This window comes from Haliotis rufescens, unplaced genomic scaffold, assembly GCF_023055435.1.
Source record: "Haliotis rufescens isolate VD_foot unplaced genomic scaffold, xgHalRufe1.0.p SCAF_15, whole genome shotgun sequence".
Classification (NCBI taxonomy): Eukaryota; Metazoa; Mollusca; class Gastropoda; order Lepetellida; family Haliotidae; genus Haliotis; species Haliotis rufescens.
In genome coordinates, this window is record NW_025963835.1 from 18,664,071 (window position 1) to 18,690,520 (window position 26,450).

Below are 26,450 nucleotides of genomic sequence, written 5' to 3' on the forward strand. Positions count from 1 at the left end.
GCACTCATCCTTTGCCTACTTCTTCCCATCGTTTTCTGGCCTGCGGTCCCTGACTTGGATCGTGCCCGAAACTTCTTCAAATCGTCAACGTGGTCAGCGTGCAGCATGGGAACGTAGGTCTGGGGTTCACACATATCCTGCAAAGAAACAAAGAAGAGACATTAAAATCTACCTTTAGCGAATTCAGTCACGTGCAGTCTCCGTACAAGATACAAAGTATATGCCAGAGTGGGCTATTAAGGTTGTCCATATGAATGTGGAATAAACTGATATGCAGCCAACCTACCTTGTGCTCACCAAAGAAGGTCTTGTATCCTGAATGCAGGAGGTAGACCTCGGGATAATGCAACTCTGGGTAACGGTGACTGTTGGCTTTCCTGTCTTCGCTTCTCAAATGGCGCATCCTGTATAAAGATAATAAAGATATAAAATACAATTTATAACGCAAAGGGACAACATCATACATCCAAGAATACATACCGTTAAAGGAGTAACAGTCTTCAAATCTCTGTGGTTTCTCGTCTCCACAGTGGGAAGGGAGTGTACTCTTGAGCCATCACCAACCAGGTTTTTCTCAACAGCTTGTAACCTTTCTACGGCGGATCGAGTTCTCTCTTCTTCATCATCAGAATCCCCATCCCAGGATATCAGCCCCTGTCGTGAACGCTTGAGGGGTGAATCTTCATGGTCATCCACATCCTCGCGCTGCCTTTTGGAAGAGAATAGTGAACGTCTGGCAAGGGATCCACACAGAGAAACGGGGCTACCATCCGTGGAAATCTGAAATAGAATAATAAATTCATCAAACTCACAATTTACCAATCAAGATGAAACGAATGCTGTATCGAAATGACCTCCTGATCATTAGGTCAAACGTGTCAGTAACTCACTAGAGTATTACATTCAAATATTTACTAAGTATTACATTCAAATATTAAAGACCAAGAATACCCACCTCTGATAACGAGTCGGGTGACCCAAAACCACTGTCACTTGATTCGGAGTCGCTGTTTCTCCAGGCACATGGGCTGTCAAAGAGTAAGGTCTTCAGGTCGGTGAAGCTGATGTCAGCCTCGGAAGTAACACTCAAAGAGAAACTAGGGGAAGACATTCTTCTTGTATTGGAGGACTAGGAAGAAAATGCAATGCAACTGGTAGACGCTGGATATAATGGTCAGTCTCCCGAGGGCGCTTGCTTATAAGCTGTTTCCTAATGAAGCCAGAGATGTTCTCTTGATTGGATTAGTGTGAGCTCATTTCACAGTGAGGTGACTGGTTGAGTGACAGAGACCAAGTCAACGTTGATTCAATTACAGCTTAAAGCAACACGTGTTTGTAGGCGTGACTGTACACACTGATCTGGAGGTCAGATTTAATGACGACGTTGAAATACAAAATAAGCTTTATTGAAATCCCTTTGATGTTAATTGAATGCAATGCCCCCATACCAAGTAACTTGGAGCTGCATTGATGTAAGTGGCTTCACATACAATAACATCAACTGTAACCGAGTTACTCTGAAGATCAGACGTGTACATATATGCATTCAAACGCTTGTCTAAATGATTACTCTTTGTGTGTGAAAAAAATCATATATCTTAAAAATATATATACGTCTGTTTTGGATAGAAAGTATTGTTACTTGGGTAGCAAACATCTGTGGGTATGTGTTCTGTCTTGAACTCTGCCAGCAGCTAGTTCTCAAAATAATGACTTGTCACATATACGTCAGGGTAATAACAGAATCGATGTAATGTTGAAATTAGTTTTATTGAAAACAGGACATAAATCGGCGTCATACACAAAGTAACATTATTGTAAAATATATTACAACAGTAACAATCGTTAACAACCACTTCAAACACATGATATACAATTGCATGCGCATAAGGATAATAATGTCCATTTGCAATTTCTTTACAAAAAAAACAATGCATGAACCATCATGGACATAGTAACATGCTAACATTGTAACAATATTACAACAGTAACAATCAACAACAAAACATATTAATTGCCTCAATCGTGGAAGAATATAAAAAAGGCCAAATAGCACACCAACTAGGTTCAAAACTGCAAACAGGCCATTAGATGAGACTCTGGTGGACACGGCTGACCGAAAGAGGGAGAAGACATGCTTCGAGCACTCATCCTTTGCCTACTTCTTCCCATCTTTTTCTGGCCTGCGGTCCCTGACTTGGATCGTGCCCGAAACTTCTTCAAATCGTCAACGTGGTCAGCGTGCAGCATGGGAACGTAGGTCTGGGGTTCACACATATCCTGCAAAGAAACAAAGAAGAGACATTAAAATCTACCTTTAGCGAATTCAGTCACGTGCAGTCTCCGTACAAGATACAAAGTATATGCCAGAGTGGGCTATTAAGGTTGTCCATATGAATGTGGAATAAACTGATATGCAGCCAACCTACCTTGTGCTCACCAAAGAAGGTCTTGTATCCTGAATGTAGGAGGTAGACCTCGGGATAATGCAACTCTGGGTAACGGTGACTGTTGGCTTTCCTGTCTTCGCTTCTCAAATGGCGCATCCTGTATAAAGATAATAAAGATATAAAATACAATTTATGACGACAAAGGGACGACATCATACATCCAAGAATACATAGTATTACACAAATATTAAAATAATGATACACAACTTCTTACAAATTATAGTGTTTAAGATAATACATTAAGTTAGCAAAAGTACGATGTCTCATAGACATAAGAAATATGAAATTGCTAAACAACCTACATTTTGGGACCTCTTTCAGATGAGAATTCACAGTGGAAAATGAGAACTGTCGGTTGGCTAGCAGGACGTTGAACAAGATCGGAAATGCCTTCCTCTGTGTATATGTTGGTTGCACCTTGGATGTGTCCTCCCTCGAATTCGTAGGGGTACCTGCAGTCAACGATCTGATACTCGCTAATCTCTGGAAAGTGGCCTTTCATAAGCTGTTGAACCTGAAAATATACAAGAAGACAAACCATAAGAAACATGCATAAAATGTTTTTCACCCTAATTTATCATGAAGTTATTAAACTGTGCATACAAGAAAGTTCCATATTTTTGTATCTTCTGATTGTTGTTTCCAGATAAATGCAATATTGTCATACATACCGTTAAAGGAGTAACAGTCTTCAAATCTCTGTGGTTTCTCGTCTCCACAGTGGGAAGGGAGTGTACTCTTGAGCCATCACCAACCAGGTTTTTGTCAACAGCTTGTAACCTTTCTACGGCGGATCGAGTTCTCTCTTCTTCATCATCAGAATCCCCATCCCAGGATATCAGCCCCTGTCGTGAACGCTTGAGGGGTGAATCTTCATGGTCATCCACATCCTCGCGCTGCCTTTTGGAAGAGAATAGTGAACGTCTGGCAAGGGATCCACACAGAGAAACGGGGCTACCATCCGTGGAAATCTGAAATAGAATAATAAATTCATCAAACTCACAATTTACCAATCAAGATGAAACGAATGCTGTATCGAAATGACCTCCTGATCATTAGGTCAAACGTGTCAGTAACTCACTAGAGTATTACATTCAAATATTTACTAAGTATTACATTCAAATATTAAAGACCAAGAATACCCACCTCTGATAACGAGTCGGGTGACCCAAAACCACTGTCACTTGATTCGGAGTCGCTGTTTCTCCAGGCACATGGGCTGTCAAAGAGTAAGGTCTTCAGGTCGGTGAAGCTGATGTCAGCCTCGGAAGTAACACTCAAAGAGAAACTAGGGGAAGACATTCTTCTTGTATTGGAGGACTAGGAAGAAAATGCAATGCAACTGGTAGACGCTGGATATAATGGTCAGTCTCCCGAGGGCGCTTGCTTATAAGCTGTTTCCTAATGAAGCCAGAGATGTTCTCTTGATTGGATTAGTGTGAGCTCATTTCACAGTGAGGTGACTGGTTGAGTGACAGAGACCAAGTCAACGTTGATTCAATTACAGCTTAAAGCAACACGCGTTTGTAGGCGTGACTGTACACACTGATCTGGAGGTCAGATTTAATGACGACGTTGAAATACAAAATAAGCTTTATTGTAATCCCGTTGATGTTAATTGAATGCAATGCCCCCATACCAAGTAACTTGGAGCTGCATTGATGTAAGTGGCTTCACATACAATAACATAAACAAACTGTGTCCGAGTTACTCTGAAGATCTGATGTGTACATATATGCATTCAAACGCTTGTCTAAATGATAACTCTTTGTGTGTGAAAAAAATCATATATCTTAAAAATATATATACGTCTGTTTTGGATAGAAAGTAATGTTACTTGGGTAGCAAACATCTGTGGGTATGTGTTCTGTCTTGAACTCTGCCAGCAGCTAGTTCTCAAAATAATGACTTGTCACATATACGTCAGGGTAATAACAGAATCGATGTAATGTTGAAATTCGTTTTATTGAAAACAGGACATAAATCGGCGTCATACACAAAGTAACATTATTGTAAAATATATTACAACAGTAACAATCGTTAACAACCACTTCAAACACATGATATACAATTGCATGCGCATCAGGATAATAATGTCCATTTGCAATTTCTTTACAAAAAACAACAATGCATGAACCATCATGGACATAGTAACATGCTAACATTGTAACAATATTACAACAGTAACAATCAACAACAAAACATATTAATTGCCTCAATCGTGGAAGAATATAAAAAAGGCCAAATAGCACACCAACTAGGTTCAAAACTGCAAACAGGCCATTAGATGAGACTCTGGTGGACACGGCTGACCGAAAGAGGGAGAAGACATGCTTCGAGCACTCATCCTTTGCCTACTTCTTCCCATCTTTTTCTGGCCTGCGGTCCCTGACTTGGATCGTGCCCGAAACTTCTTCAAATCGTCAACGTGGTCAGCGTGCAGCATGGGAACGTAGGTCTGGGGTTCACACATATCCTGCAAAGAAATAAAGAAGAGACATTAAAATCTACCTTTAGCGAATTCAGTCACGTGCAGTCTCCGTACAAGATACAAAGTATATGCCAGAGTGGGCTATTAAGGTTGTCCATATGAATGTGGAATAAACTGATATGCAGCCAACCTACCTTGTGCTCACCAAAGAAGGTCTTGTATCCTGAATGTAGGAGGTAGACCTCGGGATAATGCAACTCTGGGTAACGGTGACTGTTGGCTTTCCTGTCTTCGCTTCTCAAATGGCGCATCCTGTATAAAGATAATAAAGATATAAAATACAATTTATGACGACAAAGGGACGACATCATACATCCAAGAATACATACACAAATATTTAAAAAATGATACACAACTTCTTACAAATTATAGTGTTTAAGATAATACATTAAGTTAGCAAAAGTACGATGTCTCATAGACATAATGCAATATGAGATTGCTAAACAACCTACATTTTGGGACCTCTTTCAGATGAGAATTCACAGTGGAAAATGAGAACTGTCGGTTGGCTAGCAGGACGTTGAACAAGATCGGAAATGCCTTCCTCTGTGTATATGTTGGTTGCACCTTGGATGTGTCCTCCCTCGAATTCGTAGGGGTACCTGCAGTCAACGATCTGATACTCGCTAATCTCTGGAAAGTGGCCTTTCATAAGCTGTTGAACCTGAAAATATACAAGAAGACAAACCATAAGAAACATGCATAAAATGTTTTTCACCCTAATTTATCATGAAGTTATTAAACTGTGCATACAAGAAAGTTCCATATTTTTGTATCTTCTGATTGTTGTTTCCAGATAAATGCAATATTGTCATACATACCGTTAAAGGAGTAACAGTCTTCAAATCTCTGTGGTTTCTCGTCTCCACAGTGGGAAGGGAGTGTACTCTTGAGCCATCACCAACCAGGTTTTTGTCAACAGCTTGTAACCTTTCTACGGCGGATCGAGTTCTCTCTTCTTCATCATCAGAATCCCCATCCCAGGATATCAGCCCCTGTCGTGAACGCTTGAGGGGTGAATCTTCATGGTCATCCACATCCTCGCGCTGCCTTTTGGAAGAGAATAGTGAACGTCTGGCAAGGGATCCACACAGAGAAACGGGGCTACCATCCGTGGAAATCTGAAATAGAATAATAAATTCATCAAACTCACAATTTACCAATCAAGATGAAACGAATGCTGTATCGAAATGACCTCCTGATCATTAGGTCAAACGTGTCAGTAACTCACTAGAGTATTACATTCAAATATTTACTAAGTATTACATTCAAATATTAAAGACCAAGAATACCCACCTCTGATAACGAGTCGGGTGACCCAAAACCACTGTCACTTGATTCGGAGTCGCTGTTTCTCCAGGCACATGGGCTGTCAAAGAGTAAGGTCTTCAGGTCGGTGAAGCTGATGTCAGCCTCGGAAGTAACACTCAAAGAGAAACTAGGGGAAGACATTCTTCTTGTATTGGAGGACTAGGAAGAAAATGCAATGCAACTGGTAGACGCTGGATATAATGGTCAGTCTCCCGAGGGCGCTTGCTTATAAGCTGTTTCCTAATGAAGCCAGAGATGTTCTCTTGATTGGATTAGTGTGAGCTCATTTCACAGTGAGGTGACTGGTTGAGTGACAGAGACCAAGTCAACGTTGATTCAATTACAGCTTAAAGCAACACGCGTTTGTAGGCGTGACTGTACACACTGATCTGGAGGTCAGATTTAATGACGACGTTGAAATACAAAATAAGCTTTATTGTAATCCCGTTGATGTTAATTGAATGCAATGCCCCCATACCAAGTAACTTGGAGCTGCATTGATGTAAGTGGCTTCACATACAATAACATAAACAAACTGTGTCCGAGTTACTCTGAAGATCTGATGTGTACATATATGCATTCAAACGCTTGTCTAAATGATAACTCTTTGTGTGTGAAAAAAATCATATATCTTAAAAATATATATACGTCTGTTTTGGATAGAAAGTAATGTTACTTGGGTAGCAAACATCTGTGGGTATGTGTTCTGTCTTGAACTCTGCCAGCAGCTAGTTCTCAAAATAATGACTTGTCACATATACGTCAGGGTAATAACAGAATCGATGTAATGTTGAAATTCGTTTTATTGAAAACAGGACATAAATCGGCGTCATACACAAAGTAACATTATTGTAAAATATATTACAACAGTAACAATCGTTAACAACCACTTCAAACACATGATATACAATTGCATGCGCATCAGGATAATAATGTCCATTTGCAATTTCTTTACAAAAAACAACAATGCATGAACCATCATGGACATAGTAACATGCTAACATTGTAACAATATTACAACAGTAACAATCAACAACAAAACATATTAATTGCCTCAATCGTGGAAGAATATAAAAAAGGCCAAATAGCACACCAACTAGGTTCAAAACTGCAAACAGGCCATTAGATGAGACTCTGGTGGACACGGCTGACCGAAAGAGGGAGAAGACATGCTTCGAGCACTCATCCTTTGCCTACTTCTTCCCATCTTTTTCTGGCCTGCGGTCCCTGACTTGGATCGTGCCCGAAACTTCTTCAAATCGTCAACGTGGTCAGCGTGCAGCATGGGAACGTAGGTCTGGGGTTCACACATATCCTGCAAAGAAATAAAGAAGAGACATTAAAATCTACCTTTAGCGAATTCAGTCACGTGCAGTCTCCGTACAAGATACAAAGTATATGCCAGAGTGGGCTATTAAGGTTGTCCATATGAATGTGGAATAAACTGATATGCAGCCAACCTACCTTGTGCTCACCAAAGAAGGTCTTGTATCCTGAATGTAGGAGGTAGACCTCGGGATAATGCAACTCTGGGTAACGGTGACTGTTGGCTTTCCTGTCTTCGCTTCTCAAATGGCGCATCCTGTATAAAGATAATAAAGATATAAAATACAATTTATGACGACAAAGGGACGACATCATACATCCAAGAATACATACACAAATATTTAAAAAATGATACACAACTTCTTACAAATTATAGTGTTTAAGATAATACATTAAGTTAGCAAAAGTACGATGTCTCATAGACATAATGCAATATGAGATTGCTAAACAACCTACATTTTGGGACCTCTTTCAGATGAGAATTCACAGTTGAAAATGAGAACTGTCGGTTGGCTAGCAGGACGTTGAACAAGCTCGGAAATGCCTTCCTCTGTGTATATGTTGGTTGCACCTTGGATGTGTCCTCCCTCGAATTCGTAGGGGTACCTGCAGTCAACGATCTGATACTCGCTAATCTCTGGAAAGTGGCCTTTCATAAGCTGTTGAACCTGAAAATATACAAGAAGACAAACCATAAGAAACATGCATAACATGTTTTTCACCCTAATTTATCATGAAGTTATTAAACTGTGCATACAAGAAAGTTCCATATTTTTGTATATTCTGATTGTTGTTTCCAGATAAATGCAATATTGTCATACATACCGTTAAAGGAGTAACAGTCTTCAAATCTCTGTGGTTTCTCGTCTCCACAGTGGGAAGGGAATGTACTCTTGAGCCATCACCAACCAGGTTTTTCTCAACAGCTTGTAACCTTTCTACGGCGGATCGAGTTCTCTCTTCTTCATCATCAGAATCCCCATCCCAGGATATCAGCCCCTGTCGTGAACGCTTGAGGGGTGAATCTTCATGGTCATCCACATCCTCGCGCTGCCTTTTGGAAGAGAATAGTGAACGTCTGGCAAGGGATCCACACATAGAAACGGGGCTACCATCCGTGGAAATCTGAAATAGAATAATAAATTCATCAAACTCACAATTTACCAATCAAGATGAAACGAATGCTGTATCGAAATGACCTCCTGATCATTAGGTCAAACGTGTGAGTAACTCACTAGAGTATTACATTCAAATATTTACTAAGTATTACATTCAAATATTAAAGACCAAGAATACCCACCTCTGATAACGAGTCGGGTGACCCAAAACCACTGTCACTTGATTCGGAGTCGCTGTTTCTCCAGGCACATGGGCTGTCAAAGAGTAAGGTCTTCAGGTCGGTGAAGCTGATGTCAGCCTCGGAAGTAACACTCAAAGAGAAACTAGGGGAAGACATTCTTCTTGTATTGGAGGACTAGGAAGAAAATGCAATGCAACTGGTAGACGCTGGATATAATGGTCAGTCTCCCGAGGGCGCTTGCTTATAAGCTGTTTCCTAATGAAGCCAGAGATGTTCTCTTGATTGGATTAGTGTGAGCTCATTTCACAGTGAGGTGACTGGTTGAGTGACAGAGACCAAGTCAACGTTGATTCAATTACAGCTTAAAGCAACACGCGTTTGTAGGCGTGACTGTACACACTGATCTGGAGGTCAGATTTAATGACGACGTTGAAATACAAAATAAGCTTTATTGAAATCCCTTTGATGTTAATTGAATACAATGCCCCCATACCAAGTAACTTGGAGCTGCATTGATGTAAGTGGCTTCACATACAATAACATCAACTGTAACCGAGTTACTCTGAAGATCAGACGTGTACATATATGCATTCAAACGCTTGTCTAAATGATTACTCTTTGTGTGTGAAAAAAATCATATATCTTAAAAATATATATACGTCTGTTTTGGATAGAAAGTATTGTTACTTGGGTAGCAAACATCTGTGGGTATGTGTTCTGTCTTGAACTCTGCCAGCAGCTAGTTCTCAAAATAATGACTTGTCACATATACGTCAGGGTAATAACAGAATCGATGTAATGTTGAAATTCGTTTTATTGAAAACAGGACATAAATCGGCGTCATACACAAAGTAACATTATTGTAAAATATATTACAACAGTAACAATCGTTAACAACAACTTCAAACACATGATATACAATTGCATGCGCATAAGGATAATAATGTCCATTTGCAATTTCTTTACAAAAAAAACAATGCATGAACCATCGTGGACATAGTAACATGCTAACATTGTAACATTATTACAACAGTAACAATCAACAACAAAACATATTAATTGCCTCAATCGTGGAAGAATATAAAAAAGGCCAAATAGCACACCAACTAGGTTCAAAACTGCAAACAGGCCATTAGATGAGACTCTGGTAGACACGGCTGACCGAAAGAGGGAGAAGACATGCTTCGAGCACTCATCCTTTGCCTACTTCTTCCCATCTTTTTCTGGCCTGCGGTCCCTGACTTGGATCGTGCCCGAAACTTCTTCAAATCGTCAACGTGGTCAGCGTGCAGCATGGGAACGTAGGTCTGGGGTTCACACATATCCTGCAAAGAAACAAAGAAGAGACATTAAAATCTACCTTTAGCGAATTCAGTCACGTGCAGTCTCCGTACAAGATACAAAGTATATGCCAGAGTGGGCAATTAAGGTTGTCCATATGAATGTGGAATAAACTGATATGCAGCCAACCTACCTTGTGCTCACCAAAGAAGGTCTTGTATCCTGAATGTAGGAGGTAGACCTCGGGATAATGCAACTCTGGGTAACGGTGACTGTTGGCTTTCCTGTCTTCGCTTCTCAAATGGCGCATCCTGTATAAAGATAATAAAGATATAAAATACAATTTATGACGACAAAGGGACGACATCATACATCCAAGAATACATAGTATTACACAAATATGAAAAAAATGATACACAACTTCTTACAAATTATAGTGTTTAAGATAATACATTAAGTTAGCAAAAGTACGATGTCTCATAGACATAATGCAATATGAGATTGCTAAACAACCTACATTTTGGGACCTCTTTCAGATGAGAATTCACAGTGGAAAATGAGAACTGTCGGTTGGCTAGCAGGACGTTGAACAAGCTCGGAAATGCCTTCCTCTGTGTATATGTTGGTTGCACCTTGGATGTGTCCTCCCTCGAATTCGTAGGGGTACCTGCAGTCAACGATCTGATACTCGCTAATCTCTGGAAAATGGCCTTTCATAAGCTGTTGAACCTGAAAATATACAAGAAGACAAACCATAAGAAACATGCATAACATGTTTTTCACCCTAATTAATCATAAGTTATTAAACTGTGCATACAAGAAAGTTCCATATTTTTGTATATTCTGATTGTTGTTTCCAGATAAATGCAATATTGTCATACATACCGTTAAAGGAGTAACAGTCTTCAAATCTCTGTGGTTTCTCGTCTCCACAGTGGGAAGGGAATGTACTCTTGAGCCATCAACAACCAGGTTTTTGTCAACAGCTTGTAACCTTTCTACGGCGGATCGAGTTCTCTCTTCTTCATCATCAGAATCCCCATCCCAGGATATCAGCCCCTGTCGTGAACGCTTGAGGGGTGAATCTTCATGGTCATCCACATCCTCGCGCTGCCTTTTGGAAGAGAATAGTGAACGTCTGGCAAGGGATCCACACATAGAGACGGGGCTACCATCCGTGGAAATCTGAAATAGAATAATAAATTCATCAAACTCACAATTTACCAATCAAGATGAAACGAATGCTGTATCGAAATGACCTCCTGATCATTAGGTCAAACGTGTGAGTAACTCACTAGAGTATTACATTCAAATATTTACTAAGTATTACATTCAAATATTAAAGACCAAGAATACCCACCTCTGATAACGAGTCGGGTGACCCAAAACCACTGTCACTTGATTCGGAGTCGCTGTTTCTCCAGGCACATGGGCTGTCAAAGAGTAAGGTCTTCAGGTCGGTGAAGCTGATGTCAGCCTCGGAAGTAACACTCAAAGAGAAACTAGGGGAAGACATTCTTCTTGTATTGGAGGACTAGGAAGAAAATACAATGCAAGTGGTAGACGCTGGATATAATGGTCAGTCTCCCGAGGGCGCTTGCTTATAAGCTGTTTCCTAATGAAGCCAGAGATGTTCTCTTGATTGGATTAGTGTGAGCTCATTTCACAGTGAGGTGACTGGTTGAGTGACAGAGACCAAGTCAACGTTGATTCAATTACAGCTTAAAGCAACACGCGTTTGTAGGCGTGACTGTACACACTGATCTGGAGGTCAGATTTAATGACGACGTTGAAATACAAAATAAGCTTTATTGAAATCCCTTTGATGTTAATTGAATACAATGCCCCCATACCAAGTAACTTGGAGCTGCATTGATGTAAGTGGCTTCACATACAATAACATCAACTGTAACCGAGTTACTCTGAAGATCAGATGTGTACATATATGCATTCAAACGCTTGTCTAAATGATTACTCTTTGTGTGTGAAAAAAATCATATATCTTAAAAATATATATACGTCTGTTTTGGATAGAAAGTATTGTTACTTGGGTAGCAAACATCTGTGGGTATGTGTTCTGTCTTGAACTCTGCCAGCAGCTAGTTCTCAAAATAATGACTTGTCACATATACGTCAGGGTAATAACAGAATCGATGTAATGTTGAAATTCGTTTTATTGAAAACAGGACATAAATCGGCGTCATACACAAAGTAACATTATTGTAAAATATATTACAACAGTAACAATCGTTAACAACCACTTCAAACACATGATATACGATTGCATGCGCATCAGGATAATAATGTCCATTTGCAATTTCTTTACAAAAAAACAATGCATGAACCATCGTGGACATAGTAACATGCTAACATTGTAACAATATTACAACAGTAACAATCAACAACAATACATATTAATTGCCTCAATCGTGGAAGAATATAACAAAGGCCAAATAGCACACCAACTAGGTTTAAAACTGCAAACAGGCCATTAGATGAGACTCTGGTAGACACGGCTGACCGAAAGAGGGAGAAGACATGCTTCGAGCACTCATCCTTTGCCTACTTCTTCCCATCTTTTTCTGGCCTGCGGTCCCTGACTTGGATCGTGCCCGAAACTTCTTCAAATCGTCAACGTGGTCAGCGTGCAGCATGGGAACGTAGGTCTGGGGTTCACACATATCCTGCAAAGAAACAAAGAAGAGACATTAAAATCTACCTTTAGCGAATTCAGTCACGTGCAGTCTCCGTACAAGATACAAAGTATATGCCAGAGTGGGCAATTAAGGTTGTCCATATGAATGTGGAATAAACTGATATGCAGCCAACCTACCTTGTGCTCACCAAAGAAGGTCTTGTATCCTGAATGTAGGAGGTAGACCTCGGGATAATGCAACTCTGGGTAACGGTGACTGTTGGCTTTCCTGTCTTCGCTTCTCAAATGGCGCATCCTGTATAAAGATAATAAAGATATAAAATACAATTTATGACGACAAAGGGACAACATCATACATCCAAGAATACATACACAAATATTTAAAAAATGATACACAACTTCTTACAAATTATAGTGTTTAAGATAATACATTAAGTTAGCAAAAGTACGATGTCTCATAGACATAATGCAATATGAGATTGCTAAACAACCTACATTTTGGGACCTCTTTCAGATGAGAATTCACAGTGGAAAATGAGAACTGTCGGTTGGCTAGCAGGACGTTGAACAAGCTCGGAAATGCCTTCCTCTGTGTATATGTTGGTTGCACCTTGGATGTGTCCTCCCTCGAATTCGTAGGGGTACCTGCAGTCAACGATCTGATACTCGCTAATCTCTGGAAAGTGGCCTTTCATAAGCTGTTGAACCTGAAAATATACAAGAAGACAAACCATAAGAAACATGCATAACATGTTTTTCACCCTAATTTATCATGAAGTTATTAAACTGTGCATACAAGAAAGTTCCATATTTTTGTATATTCTGATTGTTGTTTCCAGATAAATGCAATATTGTCATACATACCGTTAAAGGAGTAACAGTCTTCAAATCTCTGTGGTTTCTCGTCTCCACAGTGGGAAGGGAATGTACTCTTGAGCCATCACCAACCAGGTTTTTCTCAACAGCTTGTAACCTTTCTACGGCGGATCGAGTTCTCTCTTCTTCATCATCAGAATCCCCATCCCAGGATATCAGCCCCTGTCGTGAACGCTTGAGGGGTGAATCTTCATGGTCATCCACATCCTCGCGCTGCCTTTTGGAAGAGAATAGTGAACGTCTGGCAAGGGATCCACACATAGAGACGGGGCTACCATCCGTGGAAATCTGAAATAGAATAATAAATTCATCAAACTCACAATTTACCAATCAAGATGAAACGAATGCTGTATCGAAATGACCTCCTGATCATTAGGTCAAACGTGTGAGTAACTCACTAGAGTATTACATTCAAATATTTACTAAGTATTACATTCAAATATTAAAGACCAAGAATACCCACCTCTGATAACGAGTCGGGTGACCCAAAACCACTGTCACTTGATTCGGAGTCGCTGTTTCTCCAGGCACATGGGCTGTCAAAGAGTAAGGTCTTCAGGTCGGTGAAGCTGATGTCAGCCTCGGAAGTAACACTCAAAGAGAAACTAGGGGAAGACATTCTTCTTGTATTGGAGGACTAGGAAGAAAATGCAATGCAAGTGGTAGACGCTGGATATAATGGTCAGTCTCCCGAGGGCGCTTGCTTATAAGCTGTTTCCTAATGAAGCCAGAGATGTTCTCTTGATTGGATTAGTGTGAGCTCATTTCACAGTGAGGTGACTGGTTGAGTGACAGAGACCAAGTCAACGTTGATTCAATTACAGCTTAAAGCAACACGCGTTTGTAGGCGTGACTGTACACACTGATCTGGAGGTCAGATTTAATGACGACGTTGAAATACAAAATAAGCTTTATTGAAATCCCTTTGATGTTAATTGAATACAATGCCCCCATACCAAGTAACTTGGAGCTGCATTGATGTAAGTGGCTTCACATACAATAACATCAACTGTAACCGAGTTACTCTGAAGATCAGACGTGTACATATATGCATTCAAACGCTTGTCTAAATGATTACTCTTTGTGTGTGAAAAAAATCATATATCTTAAAAATATATATACGTCTGTTTTGGATAGAAAGTATTGTTACTTGGGTAGCAAACATCTGTGGGTATGTGTTCTGTCTTGAACTCTGCCAGCAGCTAGTTCTCAAAATAATGACTTGTCACATATACGTCAGGGTAATAACAGAATCGATGTAATGTTGAAATTCGTTTTATTGAAAACAGGACATAAATCGGCGTCATACACAAAGTAACATTATTGTAAAATATATTACAACAGTAACAATCGTTAACAACAACTTCAAACACATGATATACAATTGCATGCGCATAAGGATAATAATGTCCATTTGCAATTTCTTTACAAAAAAAACAATGCATGAACCATCGTGGACATAGTAACATGCTAACATTGTAACATTATTACAACAGTAACAATCAACAACAAAACATATTAATTGCCTCAATCGTGGAAGAATATAAAAAAGGCCAAATAGCACACCAACTAGGTTCAAAACTGCAAACAGGCCATTAGATGAGACTCTGGTAGACACGGCTGACCGAAAGAGGGAGAAGACATGCTTCGAGCACTCATCCTTTGCCTACTTCTTCCCATCTTTTTCTGGCCTGCGGTCCCTGACTTGGATCGTGCCCGAAACTTCTTCAAATCGTCAACGTGGTCAGCGTGCAGCATGGGAACGTAGGTCTGGGGTTCACACATATCCTGCAAAGAAATAAAGAAGAGACATTAAAATCTACCTTTAGCGAATTCAGTCACGTGCAGTCTCCGTACAAGATACAAAGTATATGCCAGAGTGGGCAATTAAGGTTGTCCATATGAATGTGGAATAAACTGATATGCAGCCAACCTACCTTGTGCTCACCAAAGAAGGTCTTGTATCCTGAATGTAGGAGGTAGACCTCGGGATAATGCAACTCTGGGTAACGGTGACTGTTGGCTTTCCTGTCTTCGCTTCTCAAATGGCGCATCCTGTATAAAGATAATAAAGATATAAAATACAATTTATGACGACAAAGGGACGACATCATACATCCAAGAATACATAGTATTACACAAATATGAAAAAAATGATACACAACTTCTTACAAATTATAGTGTTTAAGATAATACATTAAGTTAGCAAAAGTACGATGTCTCATAGACATAATGCAATATGAGATTGCTAAACAACCTACATTTTGGGACCTCTTTCAGGTGAGAATTCACAGTGGAAAATGAGAACTGTCGGTTGGCTAGCAGGACGTTGAACAAGCTCGGAAATGCCTTCCTCTGTGTATATGTTGGTTGCACCTTGGATGTGTCCTCCCTCGAATTCGTAGGGGTACCTGCAGTCAACGATCTGATACTCGCTAATCTCTGGAAAATGGCCTTTCATAAGCTGTTGAACCTGAAAATATACAAGAAGACAAACCATAAGAAACATGCATAACATGTTTTTCACCCTAATTAATCATAAGTTATTAAACTGTGCATACAAGAAAGTTCCATATTTTTGTATATTCTGATTGTTGTTTCCAGATAAATGCAATATTGTCATACATACCGTTAAAGGAGTAACAGTCTTCAAATCTCTGTGGTTTCTCGTCTCCACAGTGGGAAGGGAATGTACTCTTGAGCCATCACCAACCAGGTTTTTGTCAACAGCTTGTAACCTTTCTACGGCGGATCGAGTTCTCTCTTCTTCATCATCAGAATCCCCATCCCAGGATATCAGCCCCTGTCGTGAACGCTTGAGGGGTGAATCTTCATGGTCATCCACATCCTCGCGCTGCCTTTTGGAAGAGAATAGTGAACGTCTGGCAAGGGATCCACACAGAGAAACGGGGCTACCATCCGTGGAAATCTGAAATAGAATAATAAATTCATCAAACTCACAATTTACCAATCAAGATGAAACGAATGCTGTATCGAAATGACCTCCTGATCATTAGGTCAAACGTGTGAGTAACTCACTAGAGTATTACATTCAAATATTTACTAAGTATTACATTCAAATATTAAAGACCAAGAATACCCACCTCTGATAACGAGTCGGGTGACCCAAAACCACTGTCACTTGATTCGGAGTCGCTGTTTCTCCAGGCACATGGGCTGTCAAAGAGTAAGGTCTTCAGGTCGGTGAAGCTGATGTCAGCCTCGGAAGTAACATTCAAAGAGAAACTAGGGGAAGACATTCTTCTTGTATTGGAGGACTAGGAAGAAAATGCAATGCAACTGGTAGACGCTGGATATAATGGTCAGTCTCCCGAGGGCGCTTGCTTATAAGCTGTTTCCTAATGAAGCCAGAGATGTTCTCTTGATTGGATTAGTGTGAGCTCATTTCACAGTGAGGTGACTGGTTGAGTGACAGAGACCAAGTCAACGTTGATTCAATTACAGCTTAAAGCAACACGCGTTTGTAGACTTGACTGTACACAATGATCTGGAGGTCAGATTTAATGACGACGTTGAAATACAAAATAAGCTTTATTGTAATCCCTTTGATGTTAATTGAATACAATGCCCCCATACCAAGTAACTTGGAGCTGCATTGATGTAAGTGGCTTCACATACAATAACATCAACTGTAACCGAGTTACTCTGAAGATCAGATGTGTACATATATGCATTCAAACGCTTGTCTAAATGATAACTCTTTGTGTGTGAAAAAAATCATATATCTTAAAAATATATATACGTCTGTTTTGGATAGAAAGTATTGTTACTTGGGTAGCAAACATCTGTGGGTATGTTTTCTGTCTTGAACTCTGCCAGCAGCTAATTCTCAAAATAATGACTTGTCACATATACGTCAGGGTAATAACAGAATCGATGTAATGTTGAAATTCGTTTTATTGAAAACAGGACATAAATCGGCGTCATACACAAAGTAACATTATTGTAAAATATATTACAACAGTAACAATCGTTAACAACCACTTCAAACACATGATATACAATTGCATGCGCATAAGGATAATAATGTCCATTTGCAATTTCTTTACAAAAAAAACAATGCATGAACCATCGTGGACATAGTAACATGCTAACATTGTAACAATATTACAACAGTAACAATCAACAACAAAACATATTAATTGCCTCAATCGTGGAAGAATATAACAAAGGCCAAATAGCACACCAACTAGGTTCAAAACTGCAAACAGGCCATTAGATGAGACTCTGGTAGACACGGCTGACCGAAAGAGGGAGAAGACATGCTTCGAGCACTCATCCTTTGCCTACTTCTTCCCATCTTTTTCTGGCCTGCGGTCCCTGACTTGGATCGTGCCCGAAACTTCTTCAAATCGTCAACGTGGTCAGCGTGCAGCATGGGAACGTAGGTCTAGGGTTCACACATATCCTGCAAAGAAACAAAGAAGAGACATTAAAATCTACCTTTAGCGAATTCAGTCACGTGCAGTCTCCGTACAAGATACAAAGTATATGCCAGAGTGGGCAATTAAGATTGTCCATATGAATGTGGAATAAACTGATATGCAGCCAACCTACCTTGTGCTCACCAAAGAAGGTCTTGTATCCTGAATGTAGGAGGTAGACCTCGGGATAATGCAACTCTGGGTAACGGTGACTGTTGGCTTTCCTGTCTTCGCTTCTCAAATGGCGCATCCAGATAATAAAGATATAAAATACAATTTATGACGACAAAGGGACGACATCATACATCCAAGAATACATAGTATTACACAAATATGAAAAAAATGATACACAACTTCTTACAAATTATAGTGTTTAAGATAATACATTAAGTTAGCAAAAGTACGATGTCTCATAGACATAATGCAATATGAGATTGCTAAACAACCTACATTTTGGGACCTCTTTCAGATGAGAATTCACAGTGGAAAATGAGAACTGTCGGTTGGCTAGCAGGACGTTGAACAAGCTCGGAAATGCCTTCCTCTGTGTATATGTTGGTTGCACCTTGGATGTGTCCTCCCTCGAATTCGTAGGGGTACCTGCAGTCAACGATCTGATACTCGCTAATCTCTGGAAAGTGGCCTTTCATAAGCTGTTGAACCTGAAAATATACAAGAAGACAAACCATAAGAAACATGCATAAAATGTTTTTCACCCTAATTAATCATAAGTTATTAAACTGTGCATACAAGAAAGTTCCATATTTTTGTATATTCTGATTGTTGTTTCCAGATAAATGCAATATTGTCATACATACCGTTAAAGGAGTAACAGTCTTCAAATCTCTGTGGTTTCTCGTCTCCACAGTGGGAAGGGAATGTACTCTTGAGCCATCACCAACCAGGTTTTTCTCAACAGCTTGTAACCTTTCTACGGCGGATCGAGTTCTCTCTTCTTCATCATCAGAATCCCCATCCCAGGATATCAGCCCCTGTCGTGAACGCTTGAGGGGTGAATCTTCATGGTCATCCACATCCTCGCGCTGCCTTTTGGAAGAGAATAGTGAACGTCTGGCAAGGGATCCACACAGAGAAACGGGGCTACCATCCGTGGAAATCTGAAATAGAATAATAAATTCATCAAACTCACAATTTACCAATCAAGATGAAACGAATGCTGTATCGAAATGACCTCCTGATCATTAGGTCAAACGTGTGAGTAACTCACTAGAGTATTACATTCAAATATTTACTAAGTATTACATTCAAATATTAAAGACCAAGAATACCCACCTCTGATAACGAGTCGGGTGACCCAAAACCACTGTCACTTGATTCGGAGTCGCTGTTTCTCCAGGCACATGGGCTGTCAAAGAGTAAGGTCTTCAGGTCGGTGAAGCTGATGTCAGCTTCGGAAGTAACATTCAAAGAGAAACTAGGGGAAGACATTCTTCTTGTATTGGAGGACTAGGAAGAAAATGCAATGCAACTGGTAGACGCTGGATATAATGGTCAGTCTCCCGAGGGCGCTTGCTTATAAGCTGTTTCCTAATGAAGCCAGAGATGTTCTCTTGATTGGATTAGTGTGAGCTCATTTCACAGTGAGGTGACTGGTTGAGTGACAGAGACCAAGTCAACGTTGATTCAATTACAGCTTAAAGCAACACGCGTTTGTAGACTTGACTGTACACAATGATCTGGAGGTCAGATTCAATGACGACGTTGAAATACAAAATAAGCTTTATTGTAATCCCTTTGATGTTAATTGAATACAATGCCCCCATACCAAGTAACTTGGAGCTGCATTGATGTAAGTGGCTTCACATACAATAACATCAACTGTAACCGAGTTACTCTGAAGATCAGATGTGTACATATATGCATTCAAACGCTTGTCTAAATGATAACTCTTTGTGTGTGAAAAAAATCATATATCTTAAAAATATATATACGTCTGTTTTGGATAGAAAGTATTGTTACTTGGGTAGCAAACATCTGTGGGTATGTTTTCTGTCTTGAACTCTGCCAGCAGCTAATTCTCAAAATAATGACTTGTCACATATACGTCAGGGTAATAACAGAATCGATGTAATGTTGAAATTCGTTTTATTGAAAACAGGACATAAATCGGCGTCATACACATAGTAACATTATTGTAAAATATATTACAACAGTAACCATCGTTAACAACCACTTCAAACACATGATATACAATTACATGCGCATAAGGATAATAATGTCCTTTTGCAATTTCTTTACAAAAAAAAAACAATGCATGAACCATCATGGACATAGTAACATGCTAACATTGTAACATTATTACAACAGTAACAGTCAACAACAAAACATATTAATTGCCTCAATCGTGGAAGAATATAAAAAAGGCCAAATAGCACACCAACTAGGTTCAAAACTGCAAACAGGCCATTAGATGAGACTCTGGTAGACACGGCTGACCGAAAGAGGGAGAAGACATGCTTCGAGCACTCATCCTTTGCCTACTTCTTCCCATCTTTTTCTGGCCTGCGGTCCCTGACTTGGATCGTGCCCGAAACTTCTTCAAATCGTCAACGTGGTCAGCGTGCAGCATGGGAACGTAGGTCTGGGGTTCACACATATCCTGCAAAGAAACAAAGAAGAGACATTAAAATCTACCTTTAGCGAATTCAGTCACGTGCAGTCTCCGTACAAGATACAAAGTATATGCCAGAGTGGGCTATTAAGGTTGTCCATATGAATGTGGAATAAACTGATATGCAGCCAACCTACCTTGTGCTCACCAAAGAAGGTCTTGTATCCTGAATGCAGGAGGTAGACCTCGGGATAATGCAACTCTGGGTTACGGTGACTGTTGGCTTTCCTGTCTTCGCTTCTCAAATGGCGCATCCTGTATAAAGATAATAAAGATATAAAATACAATTTATGACGACAAAGGGACGACAGCATACATCCAAGAATACATACACAAATATTTAAAAAATGATACACAACTTCTTACAATTATAGTGTTTAAGATAATACATTAAGTTAGCAAAAGTACGATGTCACATAGACATAATGCAATATGAGATTGCTAAATAACCTACATTTTGGGACCTCTTTCAGATGAGAATTCACAGTGGAAAATGAGAACTGTCGGTTGGCTAGCAGGACGTTGAACAAGCTCGGAAATGCCTTCCTCTGTGTATATGTTGGTTGCACCTTGGATGTGTCCTCCCTCGAATTCGTAGGGGTACCTGCAGTCAACGATCTGATACTCGCTAATCTCTGGAAAGTGGCCTTTCATAAGCTGTTGAACCTGAAAATATACAAGAAGACAAACCATAAGAAACATGCATAAATGTTTTTCACCCTAATTAATCATAAGTTATTAAACTGTGCATACAAGAAAGTTCCATATTTTTGTATATTCTGATTGTTGTTTCCACATAAATGCAATATTGTCATACATACCGTTAAAGGAGTAACAGTCTTCAAATCTCTGTGGTTTCTCGTCTCCACAGTGGGAAGGGAATGTACTCTTGAGCCATCACCAACCAGGTTTTTGTCAACAGCTTGTAACCTTTCTACGGCGGATCGAGTTCTCTCTTCTTCATCATCAGAATCCCAATCCCAGGATATCAGCCCCTGTCGTGAACGCTTGAGGGGTGAATCTTCATGGTCATCCACATCCTCGCGCTGCCTTTTGGAAGAGAATAGTGAACGTCTGGCAAGGGATCCACACAGAGAAACGGGGCTACCATCCGTGGAAATCTGAAATAGAATAATAAATTCATCAAACTCACAATTTACCAATCAAGATGAAACGAATGCTGTATCGAAATGACCTCCTGATCATTAGGTCAAACGTGTCAGTAACTCACTAGAGTATTACATTCAAATATTTACTAAGTATTACATTCAAATATTAAAGACCAAGAATACCCACCTCTGATAACGAGTCGGGTGACCCAAAACCACTGTCACTTGATTCGGAGTCGCTGTTTCTCCAGGCACATGGGCTGTCAAAGAGTAAGGTCTTCAGGTCGGTGAAGCTGATGTCAGCCTCGGAAGTAACATTCAAAGAGACACTAGGGGAAGACATTCTTCTTGTATTGGAGGACTAGGAAGAAAATGCAATGCAACTGGTAGACGCTGGATATAATGGTCAGTCTCCCGAGGGCGCTTGCTTATAAGCTGTTTCCTAATGAAGCCAGAGATGTTCTCTTGATTGGATTAGTGTGAGCTCATTTCACAGTGAGGTGACTGGTTGAGTGACAGAGACCAAGTCAACGTTGATTCAATTACAGCTTAAAGCAACACGCGTTTGTAGGCTTGACTGTACACAATGATCTGGAGGTCAGATTTAATGACGACGTTGAAATACAAAATAAGCTTTATTGTAATCCCTTTGATGTTAATTGAATACAATGCCCCCATACCAAGTAACTTGGAGCTGCATTGATGTAAGTGGCTTCACATACAATAACATCAACTGTAACCGAGTTACTCTGAAGATCAGATGTGTACATATATGCATTCAAACGCTTGTCTAAATGATAACTCTTTGTGTGTGAAAAAAATCATATATCTTAAAAATATATATACGTCTGTTTTGGATAGAAAGTATTGTTACTTGGGTAGCAAACATCTGTGGGTATGTTTTCTGTCTTGAACTCTGCCAGCAGCTAATTCTCAAAATAATGACTTGTCACATATACGTCAGGGTAATAACAGAATCGATGTAATGTTGAAATTCGTTTTATTGAAAACAGGACATAAATCGGCGTCATACACATAGTAACATTATTGTAAAATATATTACAACAGTAACCATCGTTAACAACCACTTCAAACACATGATATACAATTACATGCGCATAAGGATAATAATGTCCTTTTGCAATTTCTTTACAAAAAAAAAACAATGCATGAACCATCATGGACATAGTAACATGCTAACATTGTAACATTATTACAACAGTAACAGTCAACAACAAAACATATTAATTGCCTCAATCGTGGAAGAATATAAAAAAGGCCAAATAGCACACCAACTAGGTTCAAAACTGCAAACAGGCCATTAGATGAGACTCTGGTAGACACGGCTGACCGAAAGAGGGAGAAGACATGCTTCGAGCACTCATCCTTTGCCTACTTCTTCCCATCTTTTTCTGGCCTGCGGTCCCTGACTTGGATCGTGCCCGAAACTTCTTCAAATCGTCAACGTGGTCAGCGTGCAGCATGGGAACGTAGGTCTGGGGTTCACACATATCCTGCAAAGAAACAAAGAAGAGACATTAAAATCTACCTTTAGCGAATTCAGTCACGTGCAGTCTCCGTACAAGATACAAAGTATATGCCAGAGTGGGCTATTAAGGTTGTCCATATGAATGTGGAATAAACTGATATGCAGCCAACCTACCTTGTGCTCACCAAAGAAGGTCTTGTATCCTGAATGCAGGAGGTAGACCTCGGGATAATGCAACTCTGGGTTACGGTGACTGTTGGCTTTCCTGTCTTCGCTTCTCAAATGGCGCATCCTGTATAAAGATAATAAAGATATAAAATACAATTTATGACGACAAAGGGACGACAGCATACATCCAAGAATACATACACAAATATTTAAAAAATGATACACAACTTCTTACAATTATAGTGTTTAAGATAATACATTAAGTTAGCAAAAGTACGATGTCACATAGACATAATGCAATATGAGATTGCTAAATAACCTACATTTTGGGACCTCTTTCAGATGAGAATTCACAGTGGAAAATGAGAACTGTCGGTTGGCTAGCAGGACGTTGAACAAGCTCGGAAATGCCTTCCTCTGTGTATATGTTGGTTGCACCTTGGATGTGTCCTCCCTCGAATTCGTAGGGGTACCTGCAGTCAACGATCTGATACTCGCTAATCTCTGGAAAGTGGCCTTTCATAAGCTGTTGAACCTGAAAATATACAAGAAGACAAACCATAAGAAACATGCATAAATGTTTTTCACCCTAATTAATCATAAGTTATTAAACTGTGCATACAAGAAAGTTCCATATTTTTGTATATTCTGATTGTTGTTTCCACATAAATGCAATATTGTCATACATACCGTTAAAGGAGTAACAGTCTTCAAATCTCTGTGGTTTCTCGTCTCCACAGTGGGAAGGGAATGTACTCTTGAGCCATCACCAACCAGGTTTTTGTCAACAGCTTGTAACCTTTCTACGGCGGATCGAGTTCTCTCTTCTTCATCATCAGAATCCCAATCCCAGGATATCAGCCCCTGTCGTGAACGCTTGAGGGGTGAATCTTCATGGTCATCCACATCCTCGCGCTGCCTTTTGGAAGAGAATAGTGAACGTCTGGCAAGGGATCCACACAGAGAAACGGGGCTACCATCCGTGGAAATCTGAAATAGAATAATAAATTCATCAAACTCACAATTTACCAATCAAGATGAAACGAATGCTGTATCGAAATGACCTCCTGATCATTAGGTCAAACGTGTCAGTAACTCACTAGAGTATTACATTCAAATATTTACTAAGTATTACATTCAAATATTAAAGACCAAGAATACCCACCTCTGATAACGAGTCGGGTGACCCAAAACCACTGTCACTTGATTCGGAGTCGCTGTTTCTCCAGGCACATGGGCTGTCAAAGAGTAAGGTCTTCAGGTCGGTGAAGCTGATGTCAGCCTCGGAAGTAACATTCAAAGAGACACTAGGGGAAGACATTCTTCTTGTATTGGAGGACTAGGAAGAAAATGCAATGCAACTGGTAGACGCTGGATATAATGGTCAGTCTCCCGAGGGCGCTTGCTTATAAGCTGTTTCCTAATGAAGCCAGAGATGTTCTCTTGATTGGATTAGTGTGAGCTCATTTCACAGTGAGGTGACTGGTTGAGTGACAGAGACCAAGTCAACGTTGATTCAATTACAGCTTAAAGCAACACGCGTTTGTAGGCTTGACTGTACACAATGATCTGGAGGTCAGATTTAATGACGACGTTGAAATACAAAATAAGCTTTATTGTAATCCCTTTGATGTTAATTGAATACAATGCCCCCATACCAAGTAACTTGGAGCTGCATTGATGTAAGTGGCTTCACATACAATAACATCAACTGTAACCGAGTTACTCTGAAGATCAGATGTGTACATATATGCATTCAAACGCTTGTCTAAATGATAACTCTTTGTGTGTGAAAAAAATCATATATCTTAAAAATATATATACGTCTGTTTTGGATAGAAAGTAATGTTACTTGGGTAGCAAACATCTGTGGGTATGTGTTCTGTCTTGAACTCTGCCAGCAGCTAGTTCTCAAAATAATGACTTGTCACATATACGTCAGGGTAATAACAGAATCGATGTAATGTTGAAATTCGTTTTATTGAAAACAGGACATAAATCGGCGTCATACACAAAGTAACATTATTGTAAAATATATTACAACAGTAACCATCGTTAACAACCACTTCAAACACATGATATACAATTGCATGCGCATAAGGATAATAATGTCCATTTGCAATTTCTTTACAAAAAAAAAACAATGCATGAACCATCATGGACATAGTAACATGCTAACATTGTAACAATATTACAACAGTAACAATCAACAACAAAACATATTAATTGCCTCAATCGTGGAAGAATATAAAAAAGGCCAAATAGCACACCAACTAGGTTCAAAACTGCAAACAGGCCATTAGATGAGACTCTGGTAGACACGGCTGACCGAAAGAGGGAGAAGACATGCTTCGAGCACTCATCCTTTGCCTACTTCTTCCCATCTTTTTCTGGCCTGCGGTCCCTGACTTGGATCGTGCCCGAAACTTCTTCAAATCGTCAACGTGGTCAGCGTGCAGCATGGGAACGTAGGTCTGGGGTTCACACATATCCTGCAAAGAAACAAAGAAGAGACATTAAAATCTACCTTTAGCGAATTCAGTCACGTGCAGTCTCCGTACAAGATACAAAGTATATGCCAGAGTGGGCTATTAAGGTTGTCCATATGAATGTGGAATAAACTGATATGCAGCCAACCTACCTTGTGCTCACCAAAGAAGGTCTTGTATCCTGAATGCAGGAGGTAGACCTCGGGATAATGCAACTCTGGGTTACGGTGACTGTTGGCTTTCCTGTCTTCGCTTCTCAAATGGCGCATCCTGTATAAAGATAATAAAGATATAAAATACAATTTATGACGACAAAGGGACGACAGCATACATCCAAGAATACATACACAAATATTTAAAAAATGATACACAACTTCTTACAATTATAGTGTTTAAGATAATACATTAAGTTAGCAAAAGTACGATG